We start from the raw sequence: 24,267 nt of genomic DNA on the forward strand, positions 1-24,267 counted from the left end.
ACACATATCCCTTCGTTAGGGTATCATCCTGGACGGACCAAATGATGTACCTCCACTTACTAGGGTAGCCTCCTGAACGGACCAGATGGGTTACTTCCAATAAATGGCCAACAAGTGGGGGCATGTGTCCTCCATTAGGGTAGCCTCCTGGACGGACCAGGTGAGCTACCCCCAAATAATAGTCAATCAGTGGGGAGTGGGTAGGACTGACGAATCATAAAGGGGCATAACCTACCCTTTACTACTTGCAAAGACTAGTCAGAATATTTCTATTCCACGTTGTTTGCAAACAGAAAATACCTCAAACAAACAATTCCTTGGACAACAATGTCCAGTCAATCAATCAATCAGTGGGGAGAAAAACAGGCATGACGGATTACAACGGGGACAAACGTCTGCATTACCTGCCCTTCGCTATCTGCAAAGGGAGACAGAATATTTCTATTCGTCTCTGTTTGTGGACAGGGAAGATCTCAAAGAGCAACAATCGATTATTTAATCGATTTCAAACAATCAGTGGGGAGAAAGGTAGGCATGACGGATTACAACGGGGACAAAAGTCTGCATTACCTGCCCTTCTCTATCTGCAAAGAGAGACGAACGTTCCTATTCGCCGCTGTTTGTAAACAGAGAATGTCTCGTTCTCAGGAAGAGAACCAATATTTCAAGTAGCATCCAAAGCTAAATGAACCAATAACCAAACAATATCAGTATTTAAATACCGATTCCAATACAATCAATCAAACAATCAGATGGATAAAACCATCCTACCAATCAGGCGTAAAACGCCCTACTTAATCTTACCCGGACCGGACCATACGAACAGTTCTTCGTCTTCCTCCTCCAGCGCCCGATCGTTCTCTTACTCCATGCAGCATTCCTGTGGGATCCCAGTCAGGACAATAGGTCACTCGAGAGAGGTCCGTTCAGAATCGGTGAAGTTCATTCGATCGGCAGCCGGACGAGGGCCCTCTCAAGGCAGGTATACTCCGATCTTTTAGATGTTCACCTCTTCGTCTGGATCTCTCTTACTGGACCTTATGTCACTGATGGGCCCCGCGTTGGGACGCCAATTGTTGAAAGTGAGCCCATATTACTATCGATGCCCGGGCTGCTGGCGCAAGTCGCTTCTTAGTTCCCATTCTGAATAGTTACCAAATAAAGAGACGGGCGCTGGAAGCAGGAATCACAAGAACAGGATTTATTACTCATGAGGAGAGCCTGTCATTTCGGACACGAAACACAGTGTCTGTCGGGAGGTGCTCTAACAAGTGAGCTGAGACATCGTCTTTTATACCTTACGAAACACTTGGCATTACAATCAGGACATTGTGACACAAAGAAAAGACATCCCCATAATCCTCGTGTCAATCCTACCCCACATATGTTTACAATAGAGATCCTTGAACTGTCGATAAGAGAAGGGGCAATGACGCAGCTGAGTGTTCCGCTGATTATTAGGATATGTGCGCCTGATCGTATCCCAAGGGGTGGGGAAGCCAGGATCAATAGTGGGTTCTTTGAAGAGGAGTGACTCCATACAATAAGGGGCAATAAACAGTATCTTCCGGCTTAGGCGATGGCCTCGGACATGTGTGGACAGTCCATCGCGGAGGGAGGGTTCACTAACAGAGGGGTTATTCATGAAAGGAAAGGAGGTGCTGGTCAGGTGCGGCTGTGACTCCCAAGGACGGGGTCTTGCAGAAGAAGGAGGCTTATGACTTGCCCATGTGAGGGAGGAGGGGAGAGCCAGGGTGCGCACAGGGACAGAGTCGCACAGAGAGAGAGATCTTGTGGCCTGTACATGAGAGAACGGGGGCAGTCAGATGCAGCTGGGGGGGTTATGTCAGCTGAGGCGAGGGATGCTTTTTCAAGAGGAAATGGGGGACTTTGCGTGGGTCAAGCAAGAGGATTGCTTTTCATAGCAGGGTCGCGCAGAGGGAGAGGGTTGCATGGTCTATGGATGTGAGGGGGGAGGGGTTCAAACACGCGCAGGAGGGAAGCCGGGGATTCTGATGAGTGGGCAAAAGGCCATGGTGCCTATAATGGCTATCAGATACATGTGGGCACGGGCTTTTACTGGCGGAGTGGTGTGGTTAACGTACAGGGAAGGGAATGGGAAAGGGCAAATGAACGCTGCTTATGTATATCAATTTCGTTACTTTTCCACATATATACAGATTCACAGTACGCTTTCGGGGTCGTTCATGACTTCGGAGTATTATGGAAGGAGAGAGGTTTCCTGACCTCTCATGGGGCCAAAATTCAGCATGGTCCCCTTATTCAAGCTCTGTTAGAAGCTGTACACTTGCCTACAGCCATAGCCATCATGAAATGCAAAGCACATACGAAAGCTACAGACACAATTTCCCAGGGTAACGACCTGGCAGATCGAACAGCTAAACTTACAGCCCAGACTCCAATAGACCCTGCAACAGACACGACAAAGACAGAAGTACCATCACTAACGAACAGCATGACAGTCAGGGATCCCTCACAAGATGTACTCGACATACAGACACATGCCACTCCAGACGAAATAAAGAAATGGACTGAACAAGGAGGGGTCCAGACTGACCAGGGTTGGATGACAAAAGGCAAAGCTACATGGTTTCTCCCTGACTCTATGGTTCAAGTCATCATAAACACAGCACATTGTCCAGCACACTTAGGAGAAAAGGCTATGCTAGACAGTTTACAGAATATTTGGTTCAACAAGCACCTGCGTGCAGCAGCTAAACAGAAAGTACGTACCTGCATGATCTGTTGCCAGTTCAATCCAGGCAAAGGCATTCCGGTGGAACAAGGTGGATTCCATCCCCCTGACCACCCTTTTGAAGTCCTCCAGATGGATTATATCCAGATGGACAGATGTCGAGGATACAAATATGTCCTAGTAGTTGTATGTGCACTATCTAGATGGACAGAAGCGTACCCAGTCCCGGATTACACTGCTGTGACAACTGCCAGGCAGTTGGTTCGAGAGTTCTTTCCCCTTTACGGATTGCCTCGTGTCGTATACTCAGATAACGGCCAGCCATTCTCCTCTGAATTATTGAAACAAGTATCTCTTCTGTTAGGGTACCAGTGGAAGTTCCATTGTGTACGACATCCAGAGGCAGCCAGACTCGTTGAGAGACATAACCAGACACTTAAGACAAAGTTAGCGAAAGTCTGTGCAGAGAAAGGCGTGGATTGGATGGTAGCCTTGCCGGTTGCCCTCTTTTACATGCGTATGGTAGCTCATTCCAGAACAGGACTGTCCCCTTACGAAGTGATTTTTGGTAGACCACCAAATATGTGGGGTACGCCTATGCCCAAAAAAATTACCGATGTTGACAGTAATATGCTGACAGATTACCTGGCTTCCTTGATGTCTGCACTCCTCTCTTGTCGTTCACAGGTTGCAGCCGCCTTCCCCGACAACACCCAAGTTAAAGAGCACACCGTCGTTCCAGGAGACGTAGTGCTAGTGCGGAATTTTGATCGTTCAAGCCCTCTCGAGCCCCGCTGGCGAACGCCGAAGTTAGTACTGCTTACAACGAGGACTGCCGTCAAGGTCGAGGGAAGAAAGGGCTGGATTCATGCCCAACACGTCAAGAAATTTCATGGACAAACCGGAACTGTGATCGAAACTAAGGACTGCCCCGAAACCAGTGACTCAAAGCCCCCTTTGCTAGAAAAGACTCCGCAACAGGAGTATAGGTCAAAATTACGGTCTGGTAAGTCAGACAGCGTTTAATTGTTTAAGTCCACCCTGTGGTGAATCGTTTAGACAGGTTCCTGACATGTATAAGATCGTAGACCAGAATAGCAGACAGAGAGATAAGAGAGAGAGATACTGCAAGACCTTACGCAGCAGATGTATAGTAACTCTGATCATTATGTTTCTTTTAAGTATAACGATTATATGTATCAGCTTGACGCTACATGTTTTCTTTCCTCCTATTGGTTCACATGTACATTCTTCCTTTAACGACACTGTAGAGCACACATTCAGTGATCTGCCACCCCATGAACTGTCATATCGACTAGCCCTGCGCAACAATACCTTTATTCGAATGTTACACCATTCTCATCAGACCAGCAATGTAACGAATTGCTGGGTATGTGGCCGACTCCCACCTTATCAGAAAACGAAGGGAGTTCTGCATCTTTTTCCTTATCCGTTTTCGCACAATGGTTCATGCGGAGCATGGTTTGCTTTAATGTCATCACAAGACAGTAAGTTCACAGATTCCCAGAGTGATTGGATTTGGGGGGATTTAAATAAAGTAATGAATGAGGCATGTTTTCCAGACGAAAATGGTCTTCCCCAGAAAAAAGGAACAGATCTAGAAAATGAAGTGTATGAACAAAGAAATGCTTCCCTTAACTTAATGATTTTGAATGTCCAGTCCAAGAAAAATATAGGTCCACCGTTTATAACAGTCTTACCAGTAAAAGGTGAACTATGCGTTAGAAAGAAAGGGTCAGTGCATTTGGGACACAGTGATTGTAATACTGTAATCGAGTTCAATGATAAAGGAAAGTCTACTTTCAAAGCTTCCCGCCATTCCTATTTCATTTGTGGTCAGACAGCCTATGTACGTCTGCCCTTAGACTGGGGTGGGACGTGTTATATTGCGTTCCTACTGCCACCCGTCTTTCTAGCCCCATCCCATTATCATCGAGATTCCCGACTAGTACATGTTAGACACAGGAGGGAGACCGATTCCCCAGTTGTCGATCAGACTGAGACAGCTTTAGAGCAATATACAGATTTCAATAGAGGATTCTTTTTCTTTATAGGTCCTGTCCAAAACAGTAAATTAATACGTAGGTTAACAAGAACACTTGAAGCAGTAGTGAATGAGACTACTTCTGCTCTAGTGAACTTGACAGAGGAGCAGTCTGCTATGAGACTTGTTGTTCTTCAAAACCGCCTTGTTCTTGACGTCATCCTGGCAGATAGGGGCGGGGCTTGTAGAGTGATCGGCTCCAGTTGCTGCGTGTTTATTCCTAATAACGCGCCATCCGTGTATGCAGCAATAACAACACTCCACAAGATAGCTCACGAGATACATCAGAACCCAGGCACATGGACTTTGTCCGGTTGGCTCTGGAGTGTAATATCAGCATGGGGATGGAAAGCATTGTCATTCCTAGGAATAATACTGCTTGTTATATTTAGTTGCTGTCTCTGTCTGCAATGTGGCCCAGCGATTTGCGGCTTGTGTGCCACTGCCTGTATTCCCCGTCCACGTATTCAAAAGAAAAAAGACGAGCAAATGATGCTGTATGATCAGATATACGGTATCATGAATATAGATGTGTCCTGAAGGGCACAGTAGGGAACAAGGAGGGAATGAGGAAATAGAAATTTTACGTGGCCAGTGTTTCCCCTACCTGCACCCTATGTATGTACATATGCCCCATGTATGTCCATGTCACCATGCAATTCCCTTCTCATGCCTGTAATAATAATGTCTCTGCATTTCTGTCCAATGTTAGCATGTTAGTTACCAAGCCCTCCATGAAAGAAACGTTAATTCTGCACTAAGGCCTATGTTGCCAATGTATTTACATGGCGCACGTTTAAAAGTCGAAATAAGCACGTTTTTGTGGCTCAGCCAAGCCAGAACCCGAATTCAGGCTCCATGCCTCCTGACACTCTGAAAACTGCAGTTTAGTTATGTATCCCTGACCTCTCACATACTTCCTGCTCAGCCGAGAGGTGCCCAGCTCGGCCTGCCAAGACAGTATTTTGCCTATAGTTATCTGCTCTGCTCTATAGAAACACATTCCTGCTTAATGAAAAGGGTAAACATATTCCGCCTGCGAAAGATAGGGCCTAGCCTTTCTGTCTCCATTCAAGTGATTTACAGAACGCGCATCCATAGAAGGCCCATGGCCCCATGCAATGCACAAAGAAATATATGCACACACTAGCATCTAGTGATGAGCAGCCTTTGCTCGAGCGACCTTTAAGTCAGATAATACATCCTCCAAACTCAAGATATCAGATAATACCAGAAGTGCAGGTCGTCCTGACATTCAAGACTCCTCTACTAGCACGAAAGTCAGCTCCCCCCAGCTTCCTCCAGTTACACGTCAATTCCACGTCATGACCAAGTTTGCGCACACAAGTAGGGTAAAGGTTCCTGCTGACCATGCAGACCCCCTCCATGTATCCACCCACCTATGACACACCTATGACTCATCAAGTGAACACCCACATGTACGCCTTCTTACACGCCCTTTTCACGCCCATGTGCTCTTATCTCTCTCTTTCACTTGCTCCGCCTGGAGCGCTCCGCCTTCTCTATGCAAGTTAATGTATGTTTTAACTATAAATAATGAACTCTGTGAATAAAGTTCAGATGACGATCCTTCCTGATCCCTAGTGGTGATGGAACCCGATTCTCCCTTAACTCGAGTTACTGAATAAAGCCCTTCTGAATCGGACACCACGGGCTCTGCCTCTCATTATATGCATGATCCTTGTTAATGTATAGAAATTCTGACAGGGTAATTATTTTATTTACCACAGTTCTAATGGAAAGAGGTAGAGAGTTCTAGAACAGAGGGGCGAGAACAGAGAACTTAGAGCCTCCCATTCTACTTTTCCTGAACCGGGGCACCACCAAGAGGAACAGAGAGGAGGGGCGCAGTTGTCTACTGGGGATATAGGGTTCAATTTTGGACTTAATAAAAGCCGGGGCTGTCCCAGCAAGAGCCTGAAACGTCATGCAGCCCATCTTAAAAAGGGCTCTTTCTCTGATAGGGAGCCAGTGGAGGGATCTGAGGAGAGGAGTGACGTGATGTGATTTGGGTAAGCCGTAGGCCAAGTGGGTGGCTTAGTTCTGCACAAGTTGGAGCCGCCGAAGAGCGTAGGCAGGGACACCATTGTACAGTACGTTACCGTAGTCTTAACGGGAAAGATCCATAGCCATAAGAATCAACTTAAGAGCTGAAAAAGAGAAAAAACTTGATATCTTTCAGATGGTGCGCAAAATAAAAAATAAGAAGAGACCACCATGCTGATCTGAGAGTGTAGAGTGAGGTGTTGATTGAGAGTAATCCCCAGTGTTTTAACAGAGGAGGAAGGGGAGGGAGGAAGGCCAAAAGAAGGGGGCCAAAAGGTAAGAGACCAGGGATTAAGTTTACCACCAGTGAGGACAAGCTCGGTTTTGTCAGGGTTGAGTTTAAGACGGTTGAAATTCATCCAATCCCTGATAAAAACCATCACCGACTGGAAATTGTGAATAGAGTGAGGAGAATCAGAGAGATTGAAAATGAGCTGGAGGTCATCGGCGTAGTTAAACACCGTGACCTCCATCTTCTGCAAAGCAAAAATAAGTGGGAAGATATATAAATTAAAAAGAAGAGGAGAGAGAGAAGATCCCTGGGGGACGCCACATTGCACTTTGTGTGCAAGGGCGGAGAAATCCGCCAAGTGAACAGCCTGTGTGCAATCCCTCAGGAATGAGCTAAGCCAAGCCAAAGCAGAGCCTCCAATGCCTGCTGCCTCGACACGGGAAAGAAGGATGGTATGATTCACTGTGTCGAAAGCGGCAGACAGGTCAAGGAGGACCAGTGCCTGTGGGAGATTGACATCTAGCCCCTCTCTAAGTGTGTTCATAACAGAGACCACCACTTTTTTTGGTGGAATAGAGAGGGTGAAACCCTGCTTGGCACGGAGCAAGATAGCTGCTGCCCTCGATGAAGGAACTGAGGACTTTGGTGGCGCGGCGTTCAAGAACTTTGGCCAAATAAGGGAGAAGGGAAATAGGCCGATAGTTTGATAACGCTGTGGGATCTGCACCTTATTTTTTCAAAATAGGAATAATGGTAGCTGATTTATGGGAGGGAGGGACAATTCCTGATTTGAGGGACTCATTGAGAAAAATAAGAGGAGGAAAAGGGCAAGTCAAGAAAATATCACGGAAGATGTGGGCCGGGCAGATGTCGGAAGTGGATCCAGATTTAACACAAGGAAGCAGAGAGAGAAATGTTTCCCTAGACAAGGGAGTTATATGATCTAAGTGATGAGTATTAAGTGGTGGGTCAAAATTTGAAAAAACTGGGGAAGGGGGAGGGATGTTGGCCTTAATGTCTGCAATTTTATTAATGAAAAAGTTGTTCAATGAGTCACACAGGGATTCGGAGGGTACCTGCTTAGAGGTAGTCCTGAACGAAGAAGCCAGTTCAAAAACTGTGGCAAAGATTTCCCTGGGTTGACTCTCTGCCCGGAGAATCTTATTGGAGAAATAGCTGGTTTTAGCGTCAAGGATGGCTTTCTTGTTCTCAGCCTGGATGGAGGTGTACAGTAGTTTAGAAGCAGGGCAATAAGTGCGTCTCCAGGCGTGCTCTGCTCGACTAACCGCCAGATTTTTCTCCTTGAGCTCCGGGCTGAACTATTTGTTAGCATCATGGGCGCGCCTCACCCTAATGCGCCTTTATGGGGCCACCTGATCGCAGGCGCTAGACAGCCATTTATTCATGGCCTCTGCTTGAAGTGGTGTGGAAAGGTCCTCTATTGATGGACTAGAAGCTAAAAGCGGAGAGCAGAGGGAAGAGATGTCAGCTTTGCCCCAATTACGTGCCCAGGTATTCTTAGGAAAGGAGGGTGTTTTGGCTAAACTTTAAATCAAGGAAGAAGGAAATCAAATAATGGTCAGACCACAAACAGGGAGTGACAATAGGGATGGGGATAGGGATGTTAAGAGCCCAAACTTGGTCCAAAGTGTGGCCCTGAACGTGGGTTGGAGTATGAATATGTGATATGAAATTCAAACTATGAAGTAATTCAGTAAAGTCTCTAGAGGGGGCGTCTTCCGCCTGTTCAGAGGGCCAAAAATCTCCAAGTACCAGGACCACCGAGTTGTTCACTGCAAGTGTGGCTAGCAATTCCTGAAAGGCCGGGAGGAAGTGAGGCATGTATTGAGGAGGACAATACATCAGAACACAGGTGATTGGGATTTGAAAGGAGGCAGAGCATACTACCATGTAGTCTGTTGTGTTCTTATCTAGGACCCTAATTCAATATTCCCGATTTATGCCCTTCTGAGGTTATAATCAATAATGTCCTGACAACGGCATAAGAATCAGATTCATATTCAGTAATAGCCCATGCAATCCAAAGCACAGCATGGCTACTCCCTTCGACTCCTAGAAAGCACACCGCGTTCTTTAAACAAACCAAGCCTCCAGCAGCCCGGGATAACCCCCCTGCTTTTGTTTTGATTTGAACAAGAACTCCTGAAGTCCTGCAAGAACTGTTAGTTCTTGGTGACGTCTTATGTCCAACCTTACGTCAAATCCGGCAAAGGTTCCATCTACTTGCCCGAGAGCCCAGCTGATGTGAGTGCCCACGGAAGCCGCCCCTCCTGTTTGACGCACTGAGAGAGACGCTGTTTTTTTCTCCAGCCGAGAAAATCCAGCTCCGGTGTTTCCAGCCTACCCTTGCAGGTTGCTGGGATATCGAGTCCTGAGGAAAGAGATACCAGACCTCCCACATTCTAATACCAAGGTACGGAGCTGACTAAACCCTTAGGAGAATTCTTGATGCAGATTCTTGGCAAAATGATCTCAACCAACTTAACTTAACATCGCTACTTACTTGTCCCTTCCCGAGTATTAGGCTTAGGTCAGGTACACCGGGGTAGGCTTAGTTAGAAGCACCAGTTGAGCCTTTTAGCCAATGTATATATGTATGTATATATTTTATCCATTTTAAAGTATCATATGGCTAAGAAACCGTATCAATGCTTTTACAGTATTATTTCATAATACTACTTTTACTGTACGCACTTTACTTTACTTTAAGTATTGCAATTGTGGGAATTCATTTCTCTTGCATGAGAAGGAAGACTGCTCAATAAATACTGTGAGAAGTTGGCCTGATATATAGTCCTCACTATTCTAGTGATCACTGTGTATCATACCAAACGACCCTTATTGATGATTGGTTGTAAGTCAACCTTATAGACCAGCTATCCTAGTAGCATGGACAAGAGCAGTCTTTAGGCTAAACTCTAGAGGGCGTGTTAAGCCAGCTGTTATACCATCACATATACCCCTTGAACACTAAGTGAAAGGACACCACACAAGTTGTTATGAAAATGAAAGGATATTTATTTATAACAAGTCTACCCTGATCTCTTTATGAGTCAGGGAGCTAAGCACACAACAAAACTCTTAAGAAAATACTTTAAGTCGTACAATTTACACAAATGCCCGAGGGGCACGAAAAACCATATACACTAAAAGTGGAATGCAAAATACTAGCAGGTAAGTAACAAGATCCAGAGGCTTCAGGATCGCTAGGACTACACTACTGAACCCTAAGGTTAGGAGCAGGAGGCCTAGGGAGATCGGGTGCAGAGTGTGCACTCTCACACGGGATGCGGGACAAAGTCTATGGAGGCTAGTATTTCTAAAGTCACTGTTTCCGGACGAATCCGACTAGCTAGACTGAAAACGAAAAAGGATCTGGACACTTAGATAGTGAACCTACGTTGGAGCACCGAAATGCTTGGGTTACCTAGCCCAGGGGCTGCGGCTGCATAGGGTTCAAAAGACGTCGGGAATCCTCGTTGTAGTCTATGGAGCCTGAAAGAAGAAGTTGCTGGCAGGCGGCCAGTGAAGATGTTCGGAGTGATCCAAGCCTGGATCGATGATGGAGATGACCTGAAAGCAGAGGGGACTCAGTTCTTAATCACTAGCCAGTGATTGTGTGGGCACCAGGATGGCACCGGACGAAGTCACCTCGACCAGGTGAGTGGGCGACGCTGGACTCTGCTGTCCCTCGGACCAGGAGGCGTTGTCGGCGACCAGGCTGGTGGTGCGAGCTGTCCCACGAAGGTGTCTGCTGTCGGCGATGCTGGAACCAGGATTGGAGCAACAAGCCTTGGAAAAGGCAAGCCCATGCGGTGGAGTCAAGATGGCGTCTGGAGTGGACCAGGAGGGTCCTTGGTGCTCCTCTTTTGGAAGGGAGCAAGGGCCAGTCTCGAGCAACCAGACCAGATATGGAAGTGTCATGGTTCATCGTCAGGAGGGCTACAAGCCAGCAGGCAAGTGGCCCGACAACGCGGTGAGCAGCTAAGAGCAGAAGGGCCCCACGCAGATCTCGTGGATGCTAGGGGATTGGACTTCGGTGCTGGAGCTGCTCAGGGTTAGGGCTTCTCAACCCCCAAAGCACCCACTCGAGGATCCCTCAGCGGTCGTGCTGGTTAAGCGTCGTGCAGTTTTGAAGATGGCCGGTCCCTCAGGTCTCGTCACACCCACGAATCTCAGCTGGGCTGATGATGCAGGTAGAGGTCAGAGATGCCAGGGAATGCGGGTCTCGTCGAGCTGGGCAGTCTTGATCCGTAGGATGGACTTACAGCAAACCGCGATGCTTAGATGGTGCCTGCGGGTGCAGGGTGGCTACTCCTTAGCCACAAGGGAGAGTCTTCAGAAGGTATTAAGAGTTCCTTTCGTGGAAAGTAGTTCAAGATTCAGAATTATCTAATTTGGGAAGGGGGCCTGCTCCTACCTTTATTTTAAGAAAAGGGGCTGGCACGCGACTAGGTCCTGCCCATGGGTGGGACCAGGAGGGGGGTGGTTACACCCCTCTCCCTTGTCCGGACTTTCCCCAGCTCAGGGGCTGGTGTGCCCCTGGAACTGGTTCAAGCCGGCATATGCACAGTGAGCACCGGGGTGCCACTTTCAGTCACCTTCCTCTCAGCCCTGCCTACCTGGGATACACAAAACCCTGTCTGGGATGGTGGTAGCACCGCCCCTGAAAGGAAACCCTTTGTCCAAGCTCTCTTCGCTGGAAGGACTCCCAGCAGCAGCAGGTCCGACTTGTGTCTGTGGTGGCAGCATCCATTTTGTGATGCTGAGGCTCGAGTTAACTTTAACCGGGGTTCACAGTTACATACATGTCGTGTCCCTCTAGGAGGGTGGAATGCTAACCCCGTCGCCAGAATTGGCGAGGGGTTAGTATTCCAATTCGTATGACACCTCACTCGACATGTTTTGATAAAGCGATACCAAAGTTGGCAAATAACCGCGAGGATTATAATGCACTTAAGAGTATATGGTACGCGTTATCATGGAACAGCTATTAGGACTTGGTTCCGCAAGCTGAAAACGGGCTCAGCTCATGCCAGAGCACCATCTCACATAATTCCAAGAACTCTGCCTTCAGGATTGACTGATAGGAATACATGTGTCCATTTTAGGGTTAGATATAGGAATACTATATCTAAAGCAAAGGGTGATTACACCACCTTGCCCCAGCTGTCGTGCAGCCAGTTGTGTCAGATTTGGATGGCCAGCCAGGGGTGGCATAATACATGCTGCAGCCCCTGGTAGGCCCTGGGTACACCTATGTTCTGGGTACCTAAGGTACACTGTACAGGGACTGATAAGGTGACTCAGCATCCAATTAGATATGTACCTAAGGTACATGGAATCCATTTTACAGAGAGAGCAGTGGGCCTGGGGCCTTGGGTATTGGAAGGATTTTGGGACCCACCCTTTTCAGAGGATTTTTGGGGCCCTGGGGTTTGATCAGAAGATTTATTCCCACCCTTCTCTTGAGGCTTGGTTGATTCTTTCTTTTGGTCACCACCCTGGTTCTAAGGCCTAATCCTGGTTCTGACCCATTTGTCTGCCCTCTTACCCAATTCTTGTGGAGAGGTCAGATCAGAGTCTACCAGGTGCTGGTGTAATAACTGGTTCTGACAAATATTTAAGACTTGCTCTCTCATAATAAGATTATACAATCCTGTGAAGTCAGTAACTTTACTACCCAATAGCCAGCCTTCTAGAGCCTTAGTGGCACAATCAACAAAGTCAGCCCAATCCTGAGACTGAATTTTCTGGGTATCTCTGAACAGCAACCTGTACTGCTCAGTTGTTAAGCCAAACCCATCAATCAGTGTATTCTTCAGGACTTGGTAATTGTTAGCATCCTCAGCTCTAGTAGTGAGGATCTTATCTCTACCTTTGCCTTCAAAGGAGAGCCACAAGATAGCTGCCCACTGACTCTGGGGGACGCACTGGACAGTGCAGGCCCTCTCCAAAGCAGTCATCCATTTGTGGATGTCATCCCCTTGTTTAAAGGGGGGCACTATCTTACTCAGGTGTCTAGTGTCTAAACTCCTGTCTTTATCTCTAGGGATAATGCTCCCACCAGTGGGGTCTGCCCCACTCAATTTCTGCTCTCTGGCAAAGGCAAGTCTCTCTTTGGCAAGGGCAAGTTCTTCCCTCTCAATCCTCAGATTGACTTCCCTCATCTTAGCTTCATGCTCTCTTCTCTGAGGGGATGTCATCCCTCTGTGAGAAGAGGCCTGAGAGCCATTGGTATGAATGGATCTGTTAGAGTCTCTGGAGAGAGACCTAACTCGTCCATTCCCAATGTTAAGCCTGCCTGAGAGTGGGCCTGGGGGTCCCCCAGTTCCATTCTCATGCATGCTTAAGTTGGTCCTGGTGAGCCTTCTGACTACTACCTGACCTTTGTCTGCCTCGTCCCCTGACAACTCCTGATCCTCTTCCTCTCCTTCACTTCCTGTTCCATTGAGGTTGAGGTCAGGGTCCCCAAGCGTTCCCTCTAAGGGGGGCATGCTCCCATCTGGATTAGGGGGCCTGTGTTTGAAGCCCTCCTGGCATCATAAGTCTCTAAGAGACCTATCAGAAAAGGAGTGGTAGGGTTAGAACCCTGTTTTAGCTTCCTGGAGGTACACAGTTGTCTCATCTCCTGGAAGCTAAGAGCTGCATATCTTGACATGACCTGTGGAGGGTCAATGACCACTAGGGGAGTCTGAGAAGATTCTCCGTGGTCAGACATGCTTTCTAGTGAGGTGTAAGTGGTGCACTTACCTAGACTATTTGTTTGCCTACTGATCCCTTGCTAAGAGTTGTAGTCAGGGTGTGCTAGGCCCTGTTACACTACAACAGCTGGTTCAGTAGAACTCAGAGTATTCTAAGCTAAGTTATATGTACCTTGGTATTGGTACGTATGTGATCTTTCAAATGATATTCTTAGGATACGTGTGGTAAAACAACAGCAAGCTCAAATCCCAACCGCTGCTCACCAATGTGAGAAGTTGGCCTGATATATAGTGCTCACTATTCTAGTGATCACTGTGTATCATACCAAACGACCCTTACTGATGATTGGTTGTAAGTCAACCTTATAGACCAGCTATCCTAGTAGCATGGACAAGAGCAGTCTTTAGGCTAAACTCTAGAGGGCGTGTTAAGCCAGCTGTTATACCATCACATATACCCCTTGAACACCAAGTGAAAGGACACCACACAAGTTGTTATGAAAATAAAAGGATATTTATTTATAACAAGTCTACCCTGATCTCTTTATGAGTCAGGGAGCTAAGCACAATACAAAACTCTTAAGAAAATACTTTAAGTCGCACAATTTACACAAATGCCCGAGGGGCACGAAAAACCATATACACTAAAAGTGGAATGCGAAATACTAGCAGGTAAGTAACAAGATCCAGAGGTTTCAGGATCGCTAGGACTACACTACTGAACCCTAAGGTTAGGACCAGGAGGCCTAGGGAGATCGGGTGCAGAGTGTGCACTCTCACGCGGGATGCGGGACAAAGTCTATGGAGGCTAGTATTTCTAAAGTCACTGTTTCCGGACGAATCCGACTAGCTAGACTGAAAATGAAAAAGGATCTGGACACTTAGATAGTGAACCTACGTTGGAGCACCGAAATGCTCGGGTTACCTAGCCCAGGGGCTGCGGCTGCATAGGGTTCAAAAGACGTCGGGAATCCTCGTTGTAGTCTATGGAGCCTGAAAGAAGAAGTTGCTGAAGGCGACCAGTGAAGATGTTCGGAGTGATCCAAGCCTGGATCGATGATGGAGATGACCTGAAAGCAGAGGGGACTCAGTTCTTAATCACTAGCCAGTGATTGTGTGGGCACCAGGATGGCACCGGATGAAGTCACCTCGACCAGGTGAGTGGGCAACGCTGGACTCTGCTGTCCCTCGGACCAGGAGGCGTTGTCGGTGACCAGGCTGGAGGTGCGAGCTGTCCCACGAAGGTGTCTGCCGTCGGCGATGCTGGAACCAGGATTGGAGCAACAAGCCTTGGCAAAGGCAAGCCCACACGGTGGAGTCAAGATGGCGTCTGGAGTGGACCAGAAGGGTCCGGGGTGCTCCTGTTTTGGAAGGGAGCAAGGGCCAGTCTGGAGCAACCAGACCAGTGATGAAATCGTTGTGGTACATAGGAGGGCCACTAGCCAGCAGGCAAGAGAACGGACAACGCGGTGAGCAGCAAAGAGCAGAAGTGCCCCACGCAAATCTCGTGGATGCTGGGAGGCTGGACTTCGGTGCTTGAGCTGCTCAGGGTTAGGGCTTCTCAAACCCCAAAGCACCCACTCGAGGATCCCTCGGCGGTCGTGCTGTTTAAGCGTCGTGCAGTTTTGAAGATGGCCGGTCCCTCAGGTCTCGTCACACCCACGAATCTCAGCTGGGCTGATGATGCAGGTAGAGGTCAGAGATGCCAGGGAATCCGGGTCTCGTCGAGCTGGGCAGTCTTGATCCGTAGCATGGACTTACAGCAAACCGCGATGCTTAGATGGTGCCTGCGGGTGCAGGGTGGCTACTCCTAAGCCACAAGGGAGAGTCTTCAGAAGGTATCAAGAGTTTCTTTCGTGGAAAGTAGTTCAAGATTCAGAATTATCTAATTTGGGAAGGGGGCCTGCTCTCCTACCTTTATTCTAAGAAAAGGGGCTGGCACGCGACTAGGTCCTGCCCATGGGTGGGACCAGGAGGGGGGTGGTTACACCCCTCTCCCTTGTCCGGACTTTCCCCAGCTCAGGGGCTGGTGTGCCCCTGGAACTGGTTCAAGCCGGCATATGCACAGTGAGCACCGCGGTGCCACTTGCAGTCACCTTCCTCTCAGCCCTGCTTACCTGGGATACACAAAACCCTGTCTGGGATGGTGCTAGCACTGCCCCTGACAGGAAACCCTTTGTCCAAGCTCTCCTCGCTGGAAGGACTCCCAGCAGCAGGAGGTCAGACTTGTGTCTGTGGTGGCAGCATCCATTTTGTGATGCTGAGGCTCGAGTTAACTTTAACCGGGGTTCACAGTTACATACATGTCGTGTCCCTCTAGGAGGGTGGAATGCTAACCCCGTCTCCAGAATTGGCGAGGGGTTAGTATTCCAATTCGTATGACACCTTACTCGACATGTTTTGATAAAGCGATACCAAAGTTGGCAAATAACCACGAGGATTATAATGCACTTAAGAGTATATGGTACGCGTTATCATGGAACAGCTATTAGGACTTGGTTCCGCAAGCTGCAAACGGGCTCAGCTCATGCCAGAGCACCATCTCACATAATTCCAAGCACTCTGCCTTCAGGATTGACTGATAGGAATACATGTGTCCATTTTAGGGTTAGATATAGGAATACTATATCTAAAGCAAAGGGTGATTACACCACCTTGCCCCAGCTGTCGTGCAGCCAGTTGTGTCAGATTTGGATGGCCAGCCAGGGGTGGCATAATACATACTGCAGCCCCTGGTAGGCCCTGGGTACACCTATGCCCTGGGCAGCGACGGCTCGTGGAGGGAGTTACGGTGGGGCAGGAGGGTGGGGAGGGGAGGGGCAGGGTGGAGGTTGCTAAAAACCGGCATATGGATAATTGCAGGTAAGTAAACAATTTAATTAATAAAACGAATTTCGTAGCTCGCACTGCATTGCATTTTGCGATGCAAGGCGCACTACGAAATTCGTTTTATTAATTAAATTGTTTACTTACCTGCAATTATCCATATGCCGGTTTTTAGCAACCTCCACCCTGCCCCTCCCCCTCCCCACCCTCCTGCCCCACCGTAACTCCCTCCACGAGCCGTCGCTGGCCCTGGGTACCTAAGGTACACTGTACAGGGACTGATAAGGTGACTCAGCATCCAATTAGATATGTACCTAAGGTACATGGAATCCATTTTACAGAGAGAGCAGTGGGCCTGGGGCCCTGAATAGCAGGGTCCCAGGTCAACTAAGTCGAAAAACCAGCAAAACACCAGGCAAAAAGTTGGGGGTAACCATAGTCAGATATCCACCTTCCTACAAATACCACCTTTTTATTGAAAATGCCTGTCTCTCCATTTCTATGCATTCTGGTGAAACTAAGTATGTACTGTTGACTGAGTGAAATATCTGTCTATTGTTTTTACACGACCCTAGAGATATACTCTTATTCTGAGGGAGCAAAGTTGTCATGTTTATGCGGTTGTCGGAAACTGAATCCCTTCTTGTCTGAGCCAGGGAAGGTTATCCATCCCTCTTCATTCTAGAAAGTTTCAGTGACCTCTTCTTAGCTGGCGCAAACCTAAATTAAGCTTAACATAGTTAGTAGAGACCTAGATGACCTCAGTCCTACGTCTACACTGCTGTTTATGTTATTCCAACGCGCAGAGCCTATTGGGAAAATAGGAACTACACTACATGGCGCCAACGTTTGGTAAGGCGATAATCTAACGCAAGACAATAGAGTAACTCAGTCGTGCTTTTTCACACGGAACCCTTTCCCCGTAAAAACTCCAATAGACATCTGGAGTGGGTGAAAGGTTAATATCCGCCGGAACTTAGTAGGATGAGAATCATATGTATTAGTTTCTGGTTTTGATCAACGTTGAAGGATACAGTGTTCCAAAATATTGTGCACCTAATCTTTGTTTCCTTGAAACTCGATCTGCAACCGAAAACTTTCAGTCAGTAAAATGACAGAAAGTGATGAAGAAAGGGAGCGAGTAAGACTAGCAGCTCGACTCTTAGAGGAAGACACAAGTCTTCATGAAACCGAACCGGATGCAATACTCATTCCGGTCAATCTAAGAAGAACTATAACTCTAAAACGTATAGAAAATGGCCTGACACCGTGAGGTGGTACAGTCATATTCGTGATAGAAGCACACGAATATCGGCAGACAGAGGTATTCTATTCATGGATACACTTTCCAGCAGCACACGCTACGACAAAAGATTTCCACTATTACAAAATAGAGGAACCTCTGGATGAATACACTCCTTTCGAGGAGATTGAAATTCCACTAAAATACCAAGAGCACCTGCTCTGGTTTAAAGGCGCCCTAAAACATAATAATCACATCACCAGGCTCGGTCCACTAGGTAGACCAGGAGCAACGTGGCCGGTTCTAGCCAGCTACACACCACATCCAGACATTGATAAAATGTCAGTTCTTGAACTTTAGCTCAGCTAAAACTCTTAATTAAAATACATAGACAATTAGTCCAATATGTCATGCGGACCTCAATACTCCAACCGACATTTAACATTAAACAGCAGACCCCTCACCAGGGGACCATAAACAAAATCACAACACAGAACATACAATCATGTCTTGGTAAAGTACCCATAAAACGGGAACAAATTCCATTTTGGTTAGCACAGAAAATTACTCAAATAGAGGCAGTATTTCCTGATACTACGCCTACTGATAAACACAGAATTCTGACTATCTGCCTCCCGATGGCGATCACACCACATGTGGAGGACTGTGACACTTGGGGCACAGTCTTTGCTTCCATCTACACAAAAACACACAGTGTCCCGCCTATGGCGGTCATACCAGATGTATTAAGACAGATTCAAAATGAATACGGTCCAGAACCAGCTTTAACTCTGGGTATGAAATTACTAAAAGACTTCAAGCTGGTCTTGGCTATATTATTAGCGAACATAAAAGAAGAAGCAGCAGCTGTGGCGATCCACCAGAAACTGAAGGAAACAGATATAGCAGCCCAACCATTGGAACTTGCCAGAATCATAGAAAAATCCTATGAAGAACTAGGAAGAGATAGTTTGGGTGGGAAACCGATAAAATCCCAACTAACTGAAAATCCTGAAAAAACATTTATTAAAAATAACTTAAAGACTCCAAAAAAGAGCTGGGATGGTAATAAACAATCCATACCCAGGGAAAAACGTTTCCAGACCAGAGGTAGGTCTCCTCAGCATAGAGAGAGATCTCCAGGCCGAGAAGACAAGTCTCCCCAAAGGGAACCCTCTGAAAAAAGATACAACCTTAGAGATAGGGATAAAATAAGAAATCCAGACAGATATCATGATGTTGATACACGTCCCTCTCGATCCTTCTCACTGAATTCTTCTCGATATTCCTCACAGAAATCGGAAAGAAGAGGACGGTCTGAACACAGAGAAGAGCACGTCAAGTCCAAAGACAAGGAACCTGCTCATCAAAGTAAAAAATTACAATTTCCCAGAAAGAAGGTAGCAAGTATTAAGATTAAACATGCCGAGAATTCTGAGGACACAGCTGAAAATCGGAGAGTGGGCACAGACAATGCTAGACAGCGCAGCAGAAGTGACCATAGCTCACAAGAGCCTGATGAATCTTCTGGAGACAGTGGACACGAATGAGTACATTCAAGTGGAAACTGCAGACACACGAGTTAGTGTGCCCCATAAGCTATATGAAATAACATTACGTATAGAGGGAGATAAAACCAGGGAAATAAAAAGTCTCTTTTGGGAAAAACTTTCAAAAGGCTATGACATTCTGTTAGCTGAGAAACGCTGGCCACCAGAGTTTGTCAGGGAGTGCCCTCATGGCAAACAAATGATTATGCCTGCCTTCTCGAATCATATCAGATTCATAAAAAATGTACTTATGCAAGAAAATGGGCAGTAGCCCAAGCTCCTGCTTTATACAAAAATCATGTAGGATGGGATGAGGACTCACCTCACCACAAGATCCAGTTAAAAAATCAGCCCACTGCACAAAGGCAGTATCCAGTTAAACAAGAAGCTAAAAAACAAGTCAGGGAGATCTTAGATCAACTTGAGTACCAAGGGGTGATCGAAACATGCACCTCTCAAATGAACAATCCTTGTTTCCTGTCTCCAATCCAGACGATTCGTATCGTCTAGTTTTGGACTACAGACACCTAAACTCCTGTTGTAAAATGTTTGCAGTACAAAACTCACATAGAGGAGCACTAATGAATAACATTGTGCGCAAAAAATATAAAACGACATTAGACATCTCTAACGGATTCCTCTGTCAAAACATTGCACCAGAAAGCAGGTATTTGACCGCTTTCTCAATATTTGGATCGCAAAAACAATTTTGCAGACTCCCACAGGGATTCAAGAATAGCCCAGGATTATTCTCAGCGAGGGTAACAGAGTTACTACAAATATATGATGATGAAGCATTATCATATGTCGATGACATCTATCTCACAGATGATGACCTGGAGACTCACTTAAAAAGGGTGAACACCATAATACTTGGACTCGCCTCAGAGGGTTACAAATTCAACTTTAAAAAGTCACGAATTGCCCATCTAACTGTCCTATTTTTAGGTTATGAATTATCAAATGAAGGCAAAAGCCTAGCAAACAATTTCTTAGAGAAATGTGTTGTACTCCAAGCACCAAAAACGCTGAAGAATTTACAATCACTACTAGGTTTCCTGAATTTCGGAAGAACATATATTCTAAATTATGCTTAAAGAGTTAAACCTCTCTATGAATTAATGAAACCAGATTTCAAACAAACCAATTGGACTCAGAAACACACAGAAATTTTGAGATCACTACAAACAAACATGTTAACTAAAACAAAATTGCAAACACGTGAGAACACACGCAATCTTGTAATCCGAGTCATCCCAGAAAGATGCAGATTCACATACCTGACCTTTAATGAGGGAGAAACGGTACCTATAGCTTACAAATCACACTTGTACACTGAAGCTGAAATGAAGTTCAGCTCCACAGAATGAATTCTACCTGCGGTTAAAACTGCTTTAGCAAAAGAAAGAGCCCTAGCCCAAGGCAGAAGAATATCTGTTTTTTCAGCAGAATCAGCCCTTGAGGCATTAACAAGTCCTCGTAACCTGGTTAAAGGAGTATAAGATCCAGAATGGATAGAATGGGAAACTTCTTTTGCTACAGAAGATGTGAAATACTATTTTGACCCAAAACTGAAAAAACGAGATGATCTAGTATACGAACGCGAATATCCTCTGCCAGCTGAAATTCTGCCTCTAAAAAAATATACCTGCGTAATCTATATGGACAGATTTGCACAGCACTATGATGTAGGAAATAAATCCTATTGTGCAGCGTGCGCGATTGTTAAAGGTCGCTGGCGCTTTGGTAAATTCAAACCAATGATTACCAAAACAGAATCACTCAGGAAATGTTCATCTCAGCGAGCTGAAATAAGAACTTTAAAGATGGCGCTTGAAAATACCGATCGCGAATCCCCCACACTAAGTGTGCGATTCGTATTTCTGCATCAAATCCTATAGTTTTTAAGTTTCAAAGCTTTATTCGACGTTTGTCATAAAAGCATCCTTCCTAATCCTATTACAATAAATACTACAGCTAAAAATACTTTCTAAAACACATATTAAACATTGACAGTCGAATGCTATACATGTTAAAAATACAATTTTTTTTCTCCAATATTCATAAAAATTATGTTTAAAAAGACAATTCATACAACGGAATGATTGAATAATAGCAGCCATATTTCATGTTGTATTTTACATTAAAGTGCGAGTGCGGATTGCCCATGCCCAAGCGAGAAATTTAGCTACAGCAACTACAAATGGTGTAGAACAATTGGATTCTAGTATTCTGAGGGCTATCGATTGACTACGGGAACCAATATTTGAGCACACAGGCTTTAGCCATTTGCGCCTAGGGCTGGCATACAATGGGCAACAGAACAACAGATGGGAAATGTGCTCTATTTGATCCTTACAATAATAGCAGTGTTCATCCCACATTGGAAACCAGTGTTTCTTAAAAGCATTCACTGGTAATGTTCCTATACGAAATTGGAAGTATAGTTTCCTGTCATGTGGTCGTTCAATTATATCCCAATATGTTTCGCATGACGGGTACATTTTTATATCAAAAAAGCGAGTAGACAATTTTGATTGGGATCCTTTACAGAACATTGTTAAATACACCATCTCCCAATATAGTTTTTTCAATTTTGCTTTCGTAGGAAAACTAGCCACATCATTAGTGCCCCATAGGTGTTCCAGCTTTAGCTTTACAAGAAGTCCCCGTAGTTCTTTTAGCCATTCAAAACAATGAAAACTTTTTGGAGACCGCTCGGCGTGCGTGAAAGTAAAAGCGTGTCATCCGCAAACATTAGGATGGGGACGTGGGAGCCTGCTATAACTGGAGCGTCACTTGGGGTTTTCTTTAGATGGTCAACAATACCATTTATATAGATTGAAAATAGTGTTGGCGCTAGGACGCACCCTTGCCTTACTCCTCGTTCTACTGGGAAGGGGTCTGTTACTTCTCCCTGCTTGCCCCACCTGATTTTAGCAAAATTGTTTTCGTGGAGGCGAACTAGGAGGGTGAGGAGTTCCTGGCTTAATCCTACATCAGCCAAGGTCTGCCACAATTTTTCTCTAGGGACCAGGTCGAAAGCTGCTTTTAAGTCCACAAAAACGGCATACAATGAACCCTTTTTTAGTGTGACATTTCTCCAATAGATAGTTATGAAGTAAAGGACTTGGTCAACACTACTAGTCAGGGGGCGAAACCCTGCCTGGTAGGGTGACAGTATGTTCTTTTCATCAATCCATTGTTGCAACTTGTTCTGAACTAGGCGCCCCATCAGTTTTTGCGCTGTGTCAATGAGACTGATGGGTCTGTAGTTGCTAGCTAGAGTTTTATCGCCTTTTTTAAATATAGGAATGATTTCTGCTCCCTTCCATGAAGCGGGCACTTCCCCTCCCATCGCCACTGCATTAGCCAACATTTTAAAGTATGTACACCAGGAATTCCGGTCCGATAGAAATATGTCAGCCGGGATTCCATCCATGCCCAGAGCTTTTCCACCCGCTATGCAAACCAATGCTTTGCTAACATCCTTTTCATTAAATATTTGGTGTTTGAAGAAGATGGATGGGGGGAGTTGATCAGAAATATAGGCTGGATTTCGGGCATATTGTGGTTTGAAAAACTCAGTCCATTTATTTATAGCAACATAATTTTGTGGCTGGGCTGCTATTCCTCCCCTCTCCCATTTTACTGTGGCCCAAAATCGCTTGGAATCCTTGGCAGCACAAGCCTCCTTCAATTCATACCAGTATTCCTCATCCCAGCGTTTCCTGGCCTGTTTTTGGGTCTGTCTGTAGTTGTCTCTCGCCCTCCTAATTGCTATGGGATTGCCTGTTCTCAATTCCGTACTCAGGTTGAGTCGTGCCAACCTGCAGCTCTTGTCATTCCAACCTTGTCTTGGTTGCTCTTTTTTTGCTTTGTTGGGATCTGCTGTTTTAATGAAGAAGCTTTGGATTTTGCAAAAGAGGTTTTCATGGGGCTCCATCATGTATTCTTGGAAGTTAAGCTCCCCATAACGGGACTTGATGTTGTTTACTTCATCGACTACTATTTTTTTGAGGACCTCTAATTTTGCTACATCTTCTATTAGCATTCTCCATTTCAAGTGGCGTTGGTTATTCGAGCATGCAACATCTTGCGTCACCATTCCATTTTTATTGGTGTGCACTGTAGTCTCATAATGGGAGTAAAGGGTCAATCGTAGAGGGTTGTGATCACTTTCTAGTCTTTCTTCCACAACCATGTCTAACATTTTATTCCAAACCCTTACATCCAATAATAAATAGTCAATTCTACTAGCTGATCAGCCATTATCAAACGTGTTGTTCCCTTTTAAATCAGAGGGCGAGCGTCCATTTACCGCTCTCAATCCTCTTGCTAAGCAGAGACTCTTTAGCTGGATTGCCACTGCACTCCATTTTTTAATGGCAGGCAACTCTAACTGGGGTATTCCCCACTTGGCATCCTCCTCCTCAGACAAGATCCTATCCTCTTCACCCAAGGGTTCAAAGGTGGCATTAAAATCCCCGCCCACTATTATGTGAGATTTAGGTGATAACATTTCGATGTTCTGCTCTAAAATTGTTACAACCTCTGAGGATTTGCCACTACCCACTCCCCTGGCATAAACATTAAACAGGACAAGTTCTTGGCCATTTTCCCATCTAATATTAAGTGCCATGATGTCATTAGATGGTACAGATCGTTGTTTTATTGTGCAATGCAGGGACTGGCGTATCCAGATTAACAAGCCTCCAGAGGGGCGTCCCAAACGATTTCTTATTGCTGGCATGTAAAAATTTAGATACCCCTGACGAAAGGTTGGAGTCAATGACCAAGTTTCTTGCAACATAATAATGCCATGTTGATCAATGAAATCAAC

The sequence above is a fragment of the Lissotriton vulgaris genome, chromosome 2_1, assembly GCF_964263255.1.
Source record: "Lissotriton vulgaris chromosome 2_1, aLisVul1.2, whole genome shotgun sequence".
Lineage (NCBI taxonomy): Eukaryota > Metazoa > Chordata > Amphibia > Caudata > Salamandridae > Lissotriton > Lissotriton vulgaris.